The sequence below is a fragment of the Mus musculus genome, chromosome 7 (assembly GCF_000001635.26).
Source record: "Mus musculus strain C57BL/6J chromosome 7, GRCm38.p6 C57BL/6J".
NCBI lineage: Eukaryota > Metazoa > Chordata > Mammalia > Rodentia > Muridae > Mus > Mus musculus.
In genome coordinates this window covers 71,103,745-71,123,530 of record NC_000073.6, presented here as the reverse complement: position 1 = coordinate 71,123,530, position 19,786 = coordinate 71,103,745, and the positions used below count along the sequence as shown (strand labels likewise).

The window sequence follows — 19,786 nt, the reverse complement described above, 5'->3', positions numbered from 1 at the left end:
TCCTAGCCTGTCTTTTCTTGAACTCAATTTATCTTTTAAATTTCACATGTGTTTTTCTCAATGATTCTCCTTCCCTAAATACTGAGATCAAAAATGACAATTCATTTCCCCATGGTATTTTAAATGACCACTATCCACTCTCACTATCCACTATAGTTATATTTCCCTAGGAGCCTGACTCTTACCAGGCCAGACGTCACTTCTGGTTTTCCTGCCTTGCCCATATGCGTATATGTTTATAGTCATGCAGACTTACTCTCTGTAGTCTGATGCCATCCTATTTTGCTTCTTTATGGCTTCTCCAAGCAAAACAATTCCAAGAGACATTTATCTTCTTGAGTTATATGGCAATTTCCCACCAAGTTTTGGAACAATTAGTAATGTACTGTATTTCATTCTTTGCTCATTATTTCTTGGTCAGCTCTAGTGGCCTGCCGTTAGCTAAGAACAAGGGTTGCTGATTCTTTCTGTAAAGGGAAGATAGTAAATATTTTAGATGCTTCAGACCTGATAGACTCTGTTTCAACCAGTGACCTCTGTTGGAAGCAGAGGCGGGTGAGTACCATGTGTAAATCAAGGGCAAAGACTGTGTTTCTAATAATGTCTCCTTTACAAACACTGAAATTAAAAGGATATGGGGGTAGGGATGTAGCTCCATTGAAAAGTGTTTGTCTAATATGAACAAAGTCACTAGTTCAGGCCCCAGCCTTTAAGGAATGGGCCCTGTAACTCGTGCCTGTGGTCAGAATCCCAACTCTCTGAAGGTACGAGTCGGAGGATCCATAGATTAAGAGCATTCCACATTACATAGAAAACTTGAAGTTTGTTTGGGATACATGAAACATTTTCTTAAAATAAAATTAAAGTAAAGTAAATAAAAGTAAAGTAAGATAAAAATACCTAAATAAGGCAGGAGGGACAGCTTAGTGAGTAAAGTCCCTTGCCTCCAAGCCTAAAGACCTGAGTTTGAGTTCCGGGTCTTCCATGTTGAAAGGAGAAAACAGACTCCATCAATTTGTCATTTTATCTCCACAAATGTGACACACACGCACACCACCACCACTTTTTAAAAAATCAAAACCAAAATGATAAGGACTTTTCCTATATTAGAAGACAATATTACTTTTCATTTAAAATGTCTAGAAATGATTGAAAAAAAATGCACAGAACATTCTTAGTTATCAGTTATCTTAGTTATCAGTCCACACAGAAACAGGGCTCATGCGATTATGTTTTGCTGAGTCCTGGGTCATAACCTCCTTTATGACAAAAACAGATTTTTATACTTTTGCCTGACTTCCCTCATCACTAGAAGTGAAACCAACCACCTTTGCCTAGAGCTGAACACTCACCCCTCATCCACCTTGCCATGGCAAAGAGGAAAGATCTGGGACAACTAGGGAATGTTTGAATGTGGGGTGTGTGTGTGTGTGTGGTGTGCAGGAATGCATGCCACAGCAGGCATGTAGAGTTCAGAAGACATCTTGGTAGACTCGGATTCCTCTCTCCACATTTCATATCGGAGTCCTTAAAAATAAATAAATAAATAAATAAATAAATAAATAAAACAAAACAAACAGATATAGAAACTTGACATCCCCCAAAGAAGAGAGATAAAACTGTAACTCGTCTCCCAACCTGAAGAAATTACAGGGACATGTACACACAAACACAGTATCCCTTGGAACTTAGCACACCTCCCCACAAAGGGCAGAAGGCAGCTCTGAATTGCAGATGCCACTTTGAATGGAAGCTTCATATGGTCTCCGTGGGAGTCTGTAAAACCCAGCACTCTCCTCTGTGGGAGTTCTTCACTCTTAGCGTGATGGCTCTGTATTTAATTACACTGTATATTTTGTTCTTTAGTACTGCCATCCTGAATGACAGAGATTCTGGAACGGGAAGAGATAGGAGCCACTTTCTAGCCCCACTGATAAGGGCTATCCTCAACAGCCACACCACGGGCACACACAGAAACACCCCCTCTACATTATTTATCTGGAATGTTCACTTTGAATTATAGTACCGAAGGGGGAGAAATACTCATTTAATGAAGAGAGAGTTTGGTCCAGTTTAAAAGCCATAATTTTGTATGCATGTCAGAAAAAACACATAATCTGGACAATAAATTCACCCAGCCAGACTGAGGGCCCACGTGCCACTGGGATCTGTTTTTCTTTTTAACATAATGAGGCGACATCCCTTTCCTTGGAGAGGAGAGTTCAATAGTTTAATTTTTGTTAACTGAGATCCCTTGTACGAAGGTAAATTGCATTGCCGTGTCTATTACTATCTCTGTTAATTGTCAAGCAATCAGAGTTGATGCACTCATCCAAGACAGCGGAGAATTTCCCATAATGCTACAAGAGAGAGCCTGACAAAGCACAATAATCTTTAGTTTATTGATGTGCTACCAGGCTGTTGGAAGCAGCACAACAGTAATGTGCTTTGGTTGGGAAATTGGGGTCTAGGGAGAAATATTAGGAGTTAAAGAGAGAACATCAGTCCTTCCTGAAAAAAAAATATATTAGGAGTTAAAAGGGGGGAAATGTTTGTGGTGGGATTTTAGATTTTATGAAAAAAAAAAACCCCACAACAACTGAGATCTTGAATTCTGAGAGATAACACTTCTCGGGTGGATAGATGAACTTTAGACCAGTGGCCGAAGGAGACTTTGTGTGTGTGTGTGTGTGTGTGTGTGTGTGTGTGTGTGTGTGTATGTGTGTAGGGGAGTCTGATACTGTATTAGAAATAACACACAAAAAATAGAAATGCCAAGCTTCCAAAACACACACACACACACACAGAGACAGAGACAGAGACAGAGACAGAGATAGAGAGATGCAGAGAGATTGAGAGACTGGGAGAAGAGACCAATGAACTCATGAAAACTCTCACAGCATGATTTAAAGGGAAAAATTGCATAACTGTGGTAGTTATACTGAACAGATCTAAATGTGGCTTGGAGGGTTAAAAATAAAGGGTCCAGGATGCTCATTCAATCTTCTTCAAAACTGTAAATCCAAACAGTGGGGAAAGCTAACCTGCTTTGAGCCCTGAGGACATTGACGACCTGTATGATATCATTCTGGAGGCTGGTTTTGTCTCATCAGATACCTTCCCTCTCTACCCTGTACTTTTCCAGCTTTGGAATTTGATAAGGCATCCAGCCTCAGACTTGTCATGTGGACCCCCCCCCCATACCCCCCACTCCACCCCTCAGAACTTGAAGCCACAAGTCTTGGGGACAGTGCTCTCACTGTGAAGCTGAAAGCCATGATGCTGACATCCAAGTGCCTCCTTCAAAGTCCTTGTAGGATGTACGTTTCTATTTTAAACGCTCGGCTGTGCCCATGCTGACCTTAGGAATCAAGTTCCGAGCCAGTTTATCATTTACCACAGATTGTGAGTTTCTAATTGCCCAAGCAGCTGACACCTTTGCTTGCCGAGAGCTCCCACAGAAGCCAGCCAATCACACTCGAACTGATTTTACAGTCAGAGGAGATCATGAAGAAACCATCTCCCACACATAAGAGGGAATGTAGCTTCACACCGTCCCAAACACAAGCTATGTTAAAGACAGAAAAAAGATAATGCATTTCTTTACAGACAGTGTGCTATTGTTTTGTTTGTTTTCTTAACAAAAAGGAATGAAAATAAATTGGATGGCGTATAACTCTTGGAAGGCGCACGAGAGGTAGGAGGTATATGTGAAAGAAGTAGTGTGTGTGAAGAGAAAGACAGAGACAGAGACAAAGACAGAGAGAGTGAAGAGAAGAGGAGAGATTGTGAACCTGTACCTTGCAATAAAGGATGGCAAGGTGATAAATGAGTGCTCTCTGCTGAAATTGATGACTTTGTGTTCCCATCCAGTTCACACAGCCGCCACCCAGATGCTCTGAAACACCTTAAAGACACAAGGCAGAGCATCTCAGGTGGGCTCCCAGGCAAAGTCCCCCTCCATCACCCAGGCCTACCGAAAAACACTGTTGCCTGTGTTCCAGATACCAGGGAAAGGGCCATGCAAAACCTCTCCAGCTCCTTCCTTACACAAGAGGTCTTTTTTTCCCTATTTCAGAAGTCTCTTAGACAATCCTAGGAGCTAAACTGGCAAATGTTAAGTGATTTTGTCCTCTTAGTCCTCAAGCCTCTCTGTCTGAAGGTCTCTGGAGAAAAGACACGTGCAACAGAATGACGAGGCTGCATGAAGCCATCTAGAGGCATCTGTATACATGCCTCCCCAGCAATACGGAGCATAATCATCAAGGGCTTTGCCGTAATTGTAGCTTAAATGAAACTTCCCAAGTTACTCACAGGATTCGAAAGGACAAGCTGACAATATGCCTAATAAAAGCACCTCTGCATGAGGTGGAGGCATTCCAGTTAGACATTCGGTTTGACGTGATAGCAGATATTCCCTGATACTCAAATCCCTGGTGGGATGTCGATAATCAAGGGACTACAACCAACCCTGTAGGAGAAAACGATCAGATGTGGTTGGCACTTTCAGGAATTTTAAATAATTAAATTATCTGTAAATGACTTTCCTTCTCAGGAAATATTAATGTTTGTGTCAAATAAGAACCTTTGAACACCCAGTCCCAATGGGAGGGATTACCAAATATGCCCCTTGGGGCCTAGAGAAGAGATGTGGCAAGACTTTAAGAGCCCCAGAGAATGAAGGATACCAAGCCTACATGCACAGGGCTGCACCGGTAGATTCTCAGTGCTAAGAGGAGAAGTGGACACATGCTCCCATCCCTAACCCAGACGTTATTTCTAATTGATAACCACTCAAAATAAACAGCAGCATCAAAAAAGAGTTTTCTCTAAGTGAGTACCATTGTGTATTTAAGCCACTCTTTGGGGCAGGCTCTGAGTCCAGCAGTAGGTGGCAAACAGAAACAGAATTCAATGGCATTTTTGGAAATTCTTTGTCTTACAGTGGTTTGCTAGAAATATCCTTTTCTTCATGGATCTTTTCTGCAGGGAATGCTTTCTTACTTTGTGTTTTTAAGGAATTTCTGAGTGTGTCTGCATCTATACATGCTTCTTGTGCCTTTTCTTTGGCTCCTTTTTGTCTATTTGTTTTGTTCTACACCAGTTTGTTTGGTTTTTTTTTCTCTCTCATTCTATTGTGTTATTTTTTTAGATGATTGTTTTCTAGTGAGGGAGCGAAAAAAGGGTGTGGATTTGGATGACAGGAGAGACTAGGAGGATCTCAGAGGAGCTGAGGGAGGGGAAACTAATTAGAATATATTGTATAAAAATCTATTTTCCATAAAAAAAGAAAAATATATTTAATCTTTTAAAAAATAAAATGTACCACTTGAAAATTTTTTATTTCATTCCTTAATTTAAAATTTTTTTTATAAAGAAAAGACTAGGGATTTATGGAGATATTTTTAAAAGATATTTTAATACAAGTTTAAGCAGGAGAGTTAGGAGGGAGGAAAGTGCTTAGAAGAAATGTAGATGTACCCAAATGTGGGTACGAGACCACTGGAACAGTTAAAACGATATTTTGTCACATAAGAAGCCCATGGCTCTCAAAAGAAACTCATATGTCCCCTTGCCCAGTATTGAAAGGGCCCCTCTCGCAGATTTGATCCTCCCCGTGCTGGAAGCAACACTGTTGTATCTATGCTAATGATGTCTACAGGAACTTATACCTAGAAATGTAGGCATTGCTCAAAGAAAATTAGAAGGCATGTGGCATCACCCAAGACACTGTTTACTTACAACCTAGTTCTAGCTAGTCTCTTAGTTAATATGGCAACTTTATTCTTTGCCTACCCCTTCCCTGTGAATGAAGGAAATCGCCACTTGGCCACTTGTCTTTACTGTTAAAGAACCACATTATTTATGCCTTCTAAAGGAGGCAGTCACTCAGTTTAAAAGTCCTCCTGCAACAGAGCTTCCTAAAATTCATTTGACCTGAGTTCCTATGCCAGAGCTTTAAGGAACTACATAAAAGCAAACAGTAGCCCAGACAGTGTTATATATTTTGTGATTCTGAACAGCGTCTCTGACATTGGCTTAGTCAGTCTTCGAAAGGTGAGGCTACTAGTGTACTCCTTATTTCAGGATGTGTGATGGAAATGATTGTCCCAAGATTGCTGGGGACCTAATCACGTACAGCTAAAGCTACAACAGTGTACTCTGTTCCTCCAAGAGTAGAGACAGTGATGTGATGGGCCACTCCAGTATCACATTCTCTTTGCTCACTGGGAAGTTTAAAGTCATGTGGACTCAGCCAACCCTGAAGCACCTCCTAGGGACATTACAAAACCTCAGTCCCTATCTGCCAGTATGTCATCACTCCTAACAAAGCAGACATGTGAGGAAGTGGAAAACAAACTGAGCGAAACAAGGTTCATTCCTCATGGATCTTCTGTCTCCTTTGCTGCTTGATGCCAGCATATCCTGTTTAATCTGAAAGGTTGTATTGTGACCAAAGGGCAGCCCAATGTTGCTTTTAGTTGTAAAGCCATCTCATAAAAATACTTGCACCAGCCGGGCAGGGGTAGCATACGCCTTTAATCCCAGCACTTGGGAGGGAGAGGCAGGTAAGTTTCTGAGTTTAAGGCCAGCCTGGTCTACAGAGAGAGTTCCAGGACAGTCAGGGCTACACAGAGAAATCCTGTCTCAAAAAAACAAAAGCAAAAAATACTTGCACCAACATCCCTCATTCCTATTTATAAACATACAAATACTCAGCTTCCCTCAATGAACATGGCTCCTATCTCCTATTTTAGTATCCCTTGGAATAGTGTCTCAGAGTCCAGAAGTCCAGAGCAAAGGTGGAGTTTGAAAGTAATAATTCTAAGCTCTCAGTTCAAATGTGCCACTTAAACAGAATCAGTCTTTCTCATCTCTCTCACTCCCCTCTTGACATTTCCTTCATTCAGGCCAAGGTAAAGGCTTTTTCATGTGTATGTGCATGTGACTTGGTTAAATATTCCTTAGAACACTGACAGAATTCTCAAGCAAGCCCCTTCTCACTAGCCTCTCAGAATCCCAGGTGTAAATGACTTTGCAGGTCCAAGCACTGAAAATCGAGGGATTTGTTCAGAGGGAGGGGATTTAGATGTATCCTACACAACTCTTCTGTGCTTTCTACTTGAACAAATCTTGGATTTTGTCTTTTCAGAAACAGCCAAGGCTGTATTGAAGAAGTCCAAGAAGATAAAAATAACTGTCATATATATGGAATCTTCAACTGACAACTCCCAGTTTCGGTGAGTAGAAGTCATGTACAGTTATACCCAGGAAGTACAACCCAGGCTCTGTAAAACTGTTGTATTCCTTGTATTGAATAAAATAATAAATTATTTGAGTAGTTCTATTATCTATCCTTAACTGAAACATACAGTGCCTGTCCTATTCCTTCAAAAAGCTTGTTAATATGCAGTCACCTGGTACAACTGCTAAGTTTTTAAAGGTCACCCATGTTTTATTCATAAAGGGTGGTTTTCTGGAAGGGAGAAAGGTTACAATGTCATGTAATACCATATTCTGATGGAGGCTTTGCTCTTCAAGATACATTTGAATGGATTGCATGGGGAAAGAGTGAGATTTGGGGACAGGATATGAATTGTTACAGAGATAACAATAAACTTTATTTGGATCAAAGGCCTTTTAAAATAAGTGGAAAGGCGTGTTTTGTGTTTTAAATATCATATAATCATTGGAAACTTGTGTTGCTTATACAAACATTTGATTATCTTTTCAGGGCAGCTATAATACAGATAAATAATTCTCAGTTCCCTTGGAAATAACTATGGCCATGTGAATAATTCCATCCAAATAAACAGGATTTTCAAGTGTTAGATGGCACTCTAAACACTGGTGGCATGGTATGAACTATCAGCTCCCTCTTCTTTCACCACAGGGACAAAGGAGAAAATGTTTTACATAAATAGGTTGTTTCTAGGGTCATTGAGTTACTGCTTGGAGTACTATTGACCATCATCCTAGAGATTTACACAAAAGATTTTCCATGAAGAAGAAATGAATGCTTGCTGTGTTAAGTAATAAAAATTTAAAGTTCTTAATGCAGGCTAAGATATTGGTCAAGATACATGTTTTATACATCAGAAAACCCTAGAAACATCCTTCATGGCCAAATGGTCAAGCTTAATCTGTCATAGAAGGCTTAAAGTCCATCTACCTCATGGTGTTAATTCTGCATTTCAAAGTCATGAAATCTTATAAACACACACACACACACACACACACACACACACACACAGAGAGAGAGAGAGAGAGTGATGTATTTTTTTCTTACTCTGTGGATACTTGTATAGCATATGGCAATCTATATTTTATGAGGGATTTGGCAATCTTCTCCTACCATTGCATTCTCTCATGCTTTTATGTAGAAAACAACAATAGCTCTGATGAAAAGATTCCTTTACATTTCTCAAAGTATCTCAAATTCAAGCAAACAAACAAACAAGCTCAAAGAAAGATGGGCTTTGCCATTCTTGATCACACACTTGATTCTGTCAAAGGTATATTCTTGGTCAGAGTTCTAGAAATACTTGATTGTACCTAAATAAATAGTGGCAAATTTTCAGCTTCATTTATATGCACTATATTCTTATAATATTAGGAATTAGTCCCTTCAAGGATATAATAGTCAGCTGTCTCTTCTTTCTCAGCATCAATGGCTAAATGACTTTCAAGACTTTTTATGGTAGGTTGCCAATTTTCCATCACCTTGATGCAAACTAGAGTGAGTTCCTAGGAAGAGGGAACTTCAACTAAAGAATTACCTATGTAAGATGTCTGTGGGGGCATTTCTTAATTAGTGGCTGATGAGGAAAGGCTGGCTGATTATAGATGATGGACAGGTGGTACTGGGTTGTACAAAGAAGCAAACTAAGCAAGGCCTGGGAATCAAACCAGTAAGCAGTGTTCCTCTGGTTTTGCTTCTGTTCCACCAATAAGTCTCTACATTCATTCTTAGATGATGAACTATAATGTGGTATAAGCCAAATGAACGCTTTTTTTTCCAAGTGACTTAGTGTTTTATTGCTGTGAAATGACACCATGACCAAGGCAACTCTTATAAAGGAAAACATTTAATTGCAGCTGGCTTTCAGGTTGAGAGGTTCAGTCCATTATCATCATGGCAGAAAGCATGGCAACATCAAGGCAAATGTGGGGCTCAAGGAGTTGAAAGCTCCACATCTTGATCTAAATGCAGCTAGGAGAAAACTGTCTTCCAGACAGCTAGAACAGTCTCCATGCCCATCCCCACTTCTTCCAAGAAAGTCACACCTACTCCAACAACGCCACACCCATTAGTGCCATCTCCTTGGGCAAACATATTCAAACCACCACACCAAGCTATATTTGGTGAGAACAGTCAGAATGTTACCTTCATTTAAATCCCATATGCACAAACATATATAGAACATACACAATACACACAAATACACATATATTCACACATACCTATACACATAGTGAAAACATCAACATGTATGTGAGTGTGTGTGCATTCATACACACACTTATGTATACATTCATATGTAGATTTTGGTTGCTCATTCAGCTCTTCACCTTTTAAATTTTATTTATATTTTAACCTTTTAATCTTAGATTATTATAATTTCAGTGCTCTTGGCAAAATAAAACCATATCTCCTCCCCTCATTTTTTTATTTGATTTTTTTTTTGTTATTCATAACAGATTTCTCTGGACAGCCTTGCCTGTCTTAGAATTCACTCTTTTGATCAGGCTGGCCTTGAACACAGAGAGATCTCCTGTCTCTGCTTCCAGAGTGCTGGGATAAAGGGCGTGTCCCACTCCTGACCTCCTTCAACTTTATTTCACATGTGCTTCTCTCTAGAAACTCTCTTTCTGAGCAGGAAAATGGTTTTTTGTTGTTGTTGGTGGTGGTTTTTTTGTTTTGGTATTAGAAATGAACAGGAGGGTGTTCATATTGGTCAGGTTGTAGAACCCAAAGGATCTATGTTTGGATCCTGAAATCTAGCTTGTTGTAGCATAATAGCTGTCTGGCTGTAGACTGATCAGCTACCTTAGTTGTATTTATAGTTTGCTCCTGAGCTTGGAAGTTTCCTTTTTTGATATTTTAGAAACTGATATACTTCCGAAAACTTGTACACAAACCCTCTTCCACACATCCACATCCACAGAAATATCATCAGTGAAAAAGGCAGAAATTTAGAAATAGGCAAAGAAGAGGTCTTATATCACATAGCTTCTAGGAAAAGCCCTTTTCCATCAGTCACTGCCCATTCATGTTTCCTTACTCTCTTATTCAGTAGGCTTCTCTCTCAGTCAGTCCTTAAGAAGCATATTTTCCATTGTATGGAGCAAAATTTCATCAGTAATTTTCTTATGATTTCACTTAAGTCCAAATAACTTATTAGTGGTACACTATCCAAACATATACATTGTTGGGCCAACAGAGATTTCCTTCTTAGGTTTATTCCCCTATGTTCAAAATAAAATCATATTCCTAGCCTTACATTTTGTGAGTATTCCATGCCTTAGCGAATGCAAAAGCTTGGGACAGAACCTACCATGGCTAAGTTCTCAGTATCTATTGGATATCAATGTGTCTTTTACAAAAATATAAGTGTCTTGCTTTATTGAGTATTGACAAAGGACAGTCACAACAGGTGCCTCAGTGCTCAATGTGAATTAGAATAGGTGTCAGGAAATTAACATAATGAAGATTAATTACTAACTTGAGTCACATTTTGATGCAGATCAGGCAGTCTTCTGTGAACAATACCCAGGGACCTGTGACTCCTTCTATCTTGTGCTGCCTTGTAAAGACAGGACAGGAAGTCCATGGCCAAGTAAGAACACTCAGAGTCACCTGTGCCCACATTCCCAGGGCTGCACCATGAGCTGGAAACAGGGATGTTTATAGTGGGAGAGAAAAACTGAGGAAAGGTCTACTCCTTAGTCCAATTCTTAGCTAAGACGCTATTGTTGAGCACACTGCGTGAACACAAATAGGTAGTTACAAGTGCAGACACATAGTCCTACACCAACAAAATGACATGGGCACATACTATTTGAGTGACATGAAACATCACTTTTGTTCTATTTTTTTTAACCTGTGCATTTGGGTCAGGTTGTCAACTTTCATCTCCAGAATGCCACCTCTCCCACAGTCTCTTCTCTTCCTCGAAGGTCCCTGGGTTAGTGATGGTTTCTTCTCTTTTTACTCATTTAACTCTATTTTTTTTGAGAAGTTCATACTTGAGAACTCTGTCTACATCATTTCTACACCTCACTCTTCCCCTCCATCTCTTTCCATAACCCTTACTCCCTCTTAGATTTGTGACTTGTTCTTTATTATTCTCTCTCTTTCTCTCTCTCTCTTTCTCCTCTCTCTCTCCTCTTTTTTTCTCTCTCCCCTCTCTCCCCTCTCTCTTTCTCTCTCTTTCTCTCTCTCTTTCTCTGCGTGCGCGCGCGCACACACACACACAAACACACACACACACACACACACACACGCACACACACACTCTCACACACACACACAAGCACATGCACACACACAACCTCCTGTGTCCCTTTAGTGAGGATTGTAGGTACAGCTATTTCGGGCTCACCACTTGGAATTGTGTACCCTATCAAAAAACTCTTCCCTAGGGAAACCTGATTTTCCTTTTCTCAGTATCCATTATCTACAGTTTTTCCTAGGGTTTGGGCCTTGTCAAATTTCATCCATCCACATTGACACATCAACTGGTCTTTTCCTTACATAAGTCTAAGCTAGGCAGCCATATTGTTGAGGTTTCATTGGTGCAGTTTCTATGGAACATATAGAAGACGCTACCTCCCCACAACTTCCAACCAACCCAGTATGTTCAGTGTGACAGGGTTTTCCTTCAGTCCTTCTATGCAAAAGATACAGACTTCTTTTTGTTTCTTATTTCTTTCCACTGCCTTAGGGATTTGCAAGTTTTGGTGATGTTTCTAGCCTTATTGCCAAAGCACCACTGGGAAGGAGCTGCAGTCCCTACTCACATTGCTCATAGGGTGCTGTCTATTTTAGCATGCTGAAAGAGATTACAGGGGCCTGTTTCACAGTAGTAGGACTCCTCATATTACACTATGGACCTGGCTGATGTTCTCATGGCAGCCCAGTGGGTCATTTAGAAACAGAAAACTTAGTTAGGAAAGGTTCTCAAGCTGAGCGTGGTGGCACACGCCTTTAATCCCAGCACTAGGGAGGCAGAGGCAGTCTGATTTCTGAGTTCAAGGCCAGCCTGGTCTACAGAGTGAGTTCCAGGACAGCCAGGGCTATACAGAGAAACCCTGTCTCAAGTTGCTAAGTTTGTGATAATTTGTTATATACACATATGTTTATTTGTATAGGTATCTATGTGCATATGCATACATACACACATATCTATATATAGACATATATAATAGCAGATTAAAGTAATCTTTATTTATTTGTAATTCATCACTAGTTTCTACATGGAAGTAGAATTTTATAGATAACTACAGAGCACTTACTGCTAGAGTTGAAATAATGTGTGCCAAAATGGATCCCGAGATCCTCAGGTCTGATATAAAAGGAAAAGGGGTGAAATTAAGGTTGGAGGAATGGGAATATTAAATTCTGCAAATATTAGTTCAGGTAAATAAGAGAGGGAGCTGCATCACAGCTTAAGGAATATGTTGGATCCTAGCACAACCTCTTAGGGGAGAAGCGTCTGCTTCCTCTTAGAGCAGCTTAAAAATCTGGCCAGTTACGGAGGGGAAAAGTCAATGTCTATATAAGGTTCTTTTGTAACTAAAGCAACACATTCTCTCAATTTGAATTTATACAAATCAGATGCAGTTCCTTGACCCTTCCTCTTGACCCCCATTTTCCATCCTCTAATAGAACAGAAAGAGGTCCATTGTGAGATCATGAACCTTGAAGTGGGGCTTAAATGGTGAGGACATTGTAGAAGGTGAAGCCAGCCAGATGTTGTAATAATACAAAATACATTGTTTTCCAGGCCAGAATTTAATTTGCTCATCTTGCTGCTATTGTCCTTTAAGAATATGTAGCAATAAATAATTTAATTTCTCTGCAACCCAGCAAGTGGGTTGTGTGTATACAATGCTTGTCCTATGTCTCTGTGTGGGAAGTGTCAGCGAGATCAATGGATTGATGGTTAAGATGCAATATTCATTTTACTTCATCCCAGTTTGTAGTCTTCCAGGAAGCAGAGTATAGTGATAAGTATCATCAGTTCCAATCTTTGTTTTTCCTTCATTAATAAGAGAGGGCTAAAAGGTAGCTTTTAAGCACTTCATAATAGAAGTGCCCCTCAAATCCATCTAAGTTTTTTCAACATTTGCACAGTGCATATAATAAGGGAAGGACAGTTTTCCCTTATAACGGTGGTTCTCAACCTTCCAAATGCTGCAACCATTTAATACAGTTCTTTACGGTGTGATAATCCCCCAACCATAATATCATTTTCATTGCTACTGGGCTGCTGCTTGCATTTTAATGTAAATAACTGATATGCACATTGGTGTTAAGCAATCCACAGGTTGACAACAATTGCCTTACCCAGTGGTTTCTCTAGCACATGGGTGTGCTTGGGATGCCCCTACCTGTATGTATGTGTATCAGTATGCTACCATGTGTATACTGGGATGAGGAAGAGGACCCAGCCTCAAGGCCCTCTAATAGCTCTGTGCATGATCGTATCTTGTTCTGCTTCATCTCCAAATTAAACATGCCAAGTGACCCAAAGGAGATGCCAAAATCAACAAACTCAAGCATACATGCCATATGGAGGGTGGATTTAGTCTGTGATAGTTTTCTGAGCACTTTAGACAAGGCAGGAGGAATTGGGGAGAACTGGGCTATCTTTGGGGACAGTAAGATATGGCTGTTGTGATACTTCAGGAGAAGGAAGTCCCATTCAGTTTTCACTCCAGTGAGTGAGGAGAATGGCTGGAAACAAGTTAAAACTCACGTGCCTGGGTCTGTAGAGAAGGCTCAGTTGGTAAAGGGCTGATTGGACAAGCCTGAGAATTGGAGTTAAGACTTTAGCTCCTTTGTTAAAGCAGTATGGAATATCTGTAACCGATGTACTGAGAAGCACAGAGACAGATCGCCAGAGCACCCTGGTCACCCAGCTTTGCCTGCTCAGTGAGCTCCAGGTTCAGTGAGACCCTAGCTCAAAATAAAGAGTGGCTAGGAAGACACAGGCATCAAGTCCTTACACGCATAAAACAAATATGTAAAACCTACCAGTAGGAAGAGGGCGGAGAAGACATCCACAGACTGTTCACGAGTTGTTCACATGTTGGAAACTACTGCTGTTTTCTCAAGAAAATAATGAAAAAGTAGGACCTGGGTATATGATTGAAAATGTTTTGATAAATTGAATAAAGCTGACCTTCTAGGACTCAGTTAGATGCTTAATGGCAATACGTTTCTCTCAGTGCATAAGATCCAGAGTTGCTCAAGCCACAACACACACACAAAAACAAAGCAATAAAGTTTATATGAGTTTTTATGTTTACATGTCTGTTACATTTTGTTGGCCAAGTCTGGCTACACACATATGATTATTTTCAGCCTTTACAAACAAAAATCCAAAACAATTTCCCTCACAAGTTACTATGCCATTATTGTTTTTATCTTTTCCTAATATGTTCTCTAAAATGTATCCTGAAAGAAAAGATAAAGTTTGTTTTGCCAAATCCTCATGTATTCATCTCTTGCAACTTCATACCACAGAGAACTACCTGATGCCACACAAGGATGTCTGCTGAAATAGAAATGTCCTGTATTGGAGAAATGGCCAAGTATGAAGACTAGAGCCCAGGTACCTGCAACCAGTAAAAGCTGGGCAATATGGTAATCTGTCAATAATTGCAGTGTTTGGGAGGCAGAGACAGGGATCCTTGGGGCAAACTGCTAACAAGACCAGACAGAATAGTCTGCTCCCACTGCAGCAAAGGGCCTTACCTTAATAATACATGGTAGAGAATAATCCAGAAAGACGTTAGACATCAGAATCTCTCTGCCATATGGACAGATGTGAACACACACATATGTATCATACATGCATACATACATACATACAATCTGTAAGCCATAATTGCCTGTTTAATATGGATATGTGGCAAAGACACTTCTAGAAGTACCAATTACAGGTCTATAATAACTAGTCCATGAAATGAAAGTCTTGGAAATGAACTTAAACAGCATAGAACCAGAGAACCCTGGGCGCTATTTATTCTGTTTACTCTGTAACTGTAGATTTCTAAGATGTTTCAGAGATCACAGGTGAAATATTTCTTGTGTTTCGAAGAAATTTGGTTATTTTAGTTCTAGGTTTCAAAATGAGTATAATGGTCCTGTAACAATCTGGATTCTAAATGTAGCGATTTTAAGCAAGGGCTATTTCTTTGGCTTGGTCAAGGTAGGAAGGGAAGACATAATCTAGGAACAGCAAAGAGAAAGCAGACACCTGGCCAGATCTATAGATCCTTCACTCTCCTTTCACTGAAGACCATGTCAGGCTTCCTTTGACAAAGCAGAATTTTAAGGGCTCTAAGGTCCAGGTCACACACAGGAGACCAGACGTTTAATCCACAGCTGGAGCATTGAGCCAATGGAAGTTATTAAAGTAAGGTGAGGAGCTGAGAGCCACCATGATGCCGAATGAACCAGCTTTGTCACTTTCTTCTCTCTCCAAAGCTAACACAATGTGTGTATCATGAGTGCCATCTGAAGAAAGGTTTCTGGGATTTTTTTTTTTTTGGTTGGTTAGTTGGTTGGTTGGTTGGCTGTTTAGTTTGGTGGTGAGTTTTTTTTTGGGGGGGGGTGTTTGTTTTTTATTTTTTTCTGACCTCTTCCCACTATCTGACAGTATAAGGAATTATTTGGCCTTTCAATGATTTACTATGTAGAAAATTCCCATGCCTAGATTTGGTTAAAAACAAGTCCATTTGAGGACATCCTTGGAAAAGAAATAAAATTTGTTGGCTGGTACAATATCTGCATAAAATATCTTAATATGATTGGCTAGGTATGCAAATTCCCTGAAGGTATATGTCCTAAGAAAGCATTAAATTAGTGAAGGAAGCAACTAATGGGTCACTGGAAAAGAGATTTGGTTCTGGCCAGGCTTCAGTGGGGACAATTTTTCAAGTTCACGGCGCTGAAGGCAAAGCTAAAAGCCACTTACCTCGAAGCTCTGCCCGTGTTTGTGTAGGTGTTTTATTATTACCACTTTATTCAAGCCTGAGGAACGTGACTCTGAATTGTAAGTGAATGAAAACTCTTTACCTTTTACAGCTAGCAAGGTCCTTGGAGTTATTAAAGCAGAGAAGGCACAGTTTGTTCCAGCGTTTAGACTCCAAGTGCACTCACTAAATAAACCTCAATGTAAATAAGGCTGTAAATCTGTGCATTCGTTAAGGACTCTTTCACTGGTAGTGACATTTCTTTGGTCTCTCTAGGAGCCCCTCTCTTGCTCTTACGGGACATCTTGGCATTAGCTGAGGAAAGATTTGAGTATCTCTACTTTTAAGAGGAACCTTCTCTGAGACATCAGGCCCAAGACTAGAACTGCAAGTACCCACAGAGGTCTAAGTTGACAGGATCAGAATCATGGCCCCAAAAGCAAAGGTATCAAGAGCACAAAAACAAAACCCTAGGAGACTTCAGGAAGGAAGCCCTTCATGGCCCTGCATGTTGGGTTGTGACTGTTTTATGGCTGTATTTCTTCAGCCTCGTGCTTTAGAAAGAACACATGTCCACATCTGACTCAATTCTTAGGTCTCATTATCTTAATCCTGTCATGGAGGCATCCATTTTACTGAAAACTTGGTTAGTCAATGTCAAGCCTTCTCATTCTGTTTTTTACAAATGGAACCATACATCAACTTTCAATTACAAGGGTGACCTGCTGGAAGAGAAAAATTCAGAGTCATCCTGAAGCTTAATTTGACAGCTGCCTTCTGCCTTCCCTTCTTCAGAACGAGTCTCGGGGATGAGCCAAAAGAGCTCAAGAAGTAACTGAACTGAGTGAAAATAATATTAATATTAATAATATGGCCACTTATGGCTCTCCAAGTGTTCTACATTCATCTCATCTAGGTTCCATAAACTCTCTGTGATGGAGAGAGGGAGAGAGAGAGGGAGAGGAAGGGAGAGAGAGAGAGAGAGAAAGAGAGAGAGAGAGAGAGAGAGAGAGAGAGGTCTCTGCTTTTTCGTTTGAGTCTAAGAGATGGGAAATGGAAATTCCAGTTATTTGCTACTGTAGTCTGGATTCTAATGACTACCAAAATCGTGCACATTGAACACCTGGTTCCTAGAACATGGCATCGTTGGGGAGCTGTGAAAACTTTAGTAGGCAAATCCCAGCTATCAGGAGGGAGACAGGCTACTAAGTTTGGCCTTTGAGGGTACCATTGACACCTTCCTCCCAGCCCCTCTCCTCTCCTGGCCCGCTCTTTTGATTTCCACTCTCCCCATTTCTTTCCTCTTTCCTCTGCTTCCTGGCTTCATCACTGAGACATTTTCCACCACAAGAATCTTCTGTTTCACCTTCCCAACAACATGGTTGTCCCTGGCATAGACTAAAATCTTCAAAAACTGTGAGGCCAAATGAGCCTATCTTTTGTGTTTCATGGCCGCCGGCCCTCCATTTTACTGGTTGAATGTGCACCTTTATCACCTGTTTATTTGGGCTCAAGCTGGAGAGTCTAACAGTCATCACAACCACCGTATCCCATCACTGCCTCTACTATACCCGATGGCATAACTGCCAGTTAAGTGATTGAGAATGCTACAAAAACGCAAGCCTAGCTTTTTAGGATGTTTTAATTTTTTTTTTCTCAGAAAGAATCCCTAAATCCCAGAGAATCAGTTTCACAGACTTCATAATCACTCTCTGACCCTATTAAACCTGTATTTCCCTTTTTCTGTTTCTGATTTTAACAACAGACTCTCTGCTGTTTCTAAATAGATTCTCTACTGTAAAGGGACTGAAATAGAAGGTGCCATTTTCAAGGTGAAGTGCAATAACAGCTATCTTTCCCATGAAAGTTTCCCATTGTTCTTGGGTATTGTTCTTCAGTTGCTGTCTTACAGTCTTGAGTCAGACACAGGATCTGGGAATAAGGTCTCTTGAGAAGGAGATATCCTGCTGAGGCCCTTGTGCTTCTTCCTACCGTGTGTATATAAGAAATGCTTCAGGCATGAAACATCGGCTCGAACACTCATTTGTCCTCTTATCATCTCCCTGTTCTCTTCCTGCTCAAAACCCAAGAAAACAGTCCACTGTTTCTGAGCTTGGCAACAGATAAGAGGTGGAGAAAAATGAAATGGAAATATACCAGCCAGACAATACTTGTACTTATTATTTTTCTTTCCTAAAATTAATTAATTCTGGCTGGAGACGGGAAAGAAAAACTAACAAAGTGCTCTGTGAATCTTCATTCCACCTCAAGGTTTGCTTACATTGGGTAGACCTGAAGTAGCAAGCTTGTTAGGTTTCTCTGTGGAAGCCACAGATTCAAACTATATCATGTGGTCACAGTACATTATTTCATGAGATATTCCTCACCCTCTAAAGAGGGAAACAAAAAGGAAAGAAAAGGAAAAACCCAAAACCGAACCAAAACCAAAACCAAAAAACTAAAACCAATAAGCCAAAAAACCACCAGCCAATCAAAGACACAAACAAAAACAGACGACCACCACCACAAAAAAAAAAAGAAGAGAAAAAGAAAGAGAGAAAGAAGGGGAGAGAGAGAGAGAGAGAGAGAGAGAGAGAGAGAGAGAGAGAGAAGAGAGGAAGGAAGGAAGGAAGGAAGGAAGGAAGGAAGGAAGGAAGGAAGGAAGGAAGGAAGGAAGGAAAGAAGGAAGCCATAATCTTGTTTGGAAACAGTATTTTGGTTTTCATTTCTAAAATACAACTAAATTTTAATATGAAAGCATGATTTGAAGCCCAAATCACGTCAACAAAGTGTTAACCATCAAATCCACCAATTTAAACCTCAGGGTTTCTCAGTGAACTAAGAATTACAAGTATCTTGTCCATTCTTATACCCTGCTCAAGGGACAACAGCCCTGGGAAAAGTGGCTTTCCTTTTTGATTATTTTGTTGTCATTTTTGTTTGTTTTGTTTTTTCTGTGGCTTCTCCCTATTGCTGAGCAAATCTTAATCTTCAAGATTCAGTCGAGGCAGCACCTTCCTCTAAATCACTTGCTGATGCCCGTGTATGCTTGGATAGCCCTTTTGTGGGTCCCTCAATCCTAGTTTCTTCCCCCGTCCTGCTTCACAGTCCCCATGTTTATCCAGTAGTGAGTCATTTTTATCACTACAAACATAGAGACTCATTACTTCTGTGAGGCACACTGCCCAGCCAGGAGCACAAAGCTAGATCAGGGTTTCTTTGTAGTTGAAATACAGATCCTATATGTGGCATGTGTTCTCAAAGATCCTACAAGTCCATAGCACATGTTCTCAAACTCCTGCACTCAGACTTCCATGACGTCCCTCAGAAGTGAACAATAGGAAAATGTTCCTAAAGAAATACTGACCAATATGATGTTGAAGCTAATTCAGTGAAAGGGCTCATGAGGGGAGGATTCATTACTGTCTCTGCTTTAGAACTCCGCTATTCATCAAGAAGTTCAACATAATAAGTGGACCTAGGAAAGATTTAGGAGAAATCCTTAAGAAAACAACTTATTATACCCTGTTTTTCTCATTGACTCCAAGGCTTGCTTAATTGCGCAGTATCTCCATTA

At 40.3% G+C, this 19,786-nt stretch overlaps 2 long non-coding RNA genes across 2 annotated transcripts in view; one reads left to right on the top strand and one right to left on the bottom strand.

Moving 5' to 3' along the window:
- Positions 1-252: 252 nt before the first annotated feature.
- Positions 253-19,786, bottom strand: part of Gm39033 — a 32,282-nt gene continuing 12,748 nt past the window's right edge. The window contains exons 2-3 of the long non-coding RNA XR_882210.1: positions 1,353-1,527; positions 253-467 (exon numbers count right to left, since the gene is read on the bottom strand). This is a non-coding gene — a long non-coding RNA (predicted gene, 39033). The remainder of the gene's footprint in view (positions 468-1,352; positions 1,528-19,786) is intronic.
- Gm36011 overlaps positions 6,992-19,786 on the top strand; it is a 28,113-nt gene continuing 15,318 nt past the window's right edge. The window contains exons 1-3 of the long non-coding RNA XR_391596.1: positions 6,992-7,026; positions 7,154-7,241; positions 14,756-14,843. This is a non-coding gene — a long non-coding RNA (predicted gene, 36011). The remainder of the gene's footprint in view (positions 7,027-7,153; positions 7,242-14,755; positions 14,844-19,786) is intronic.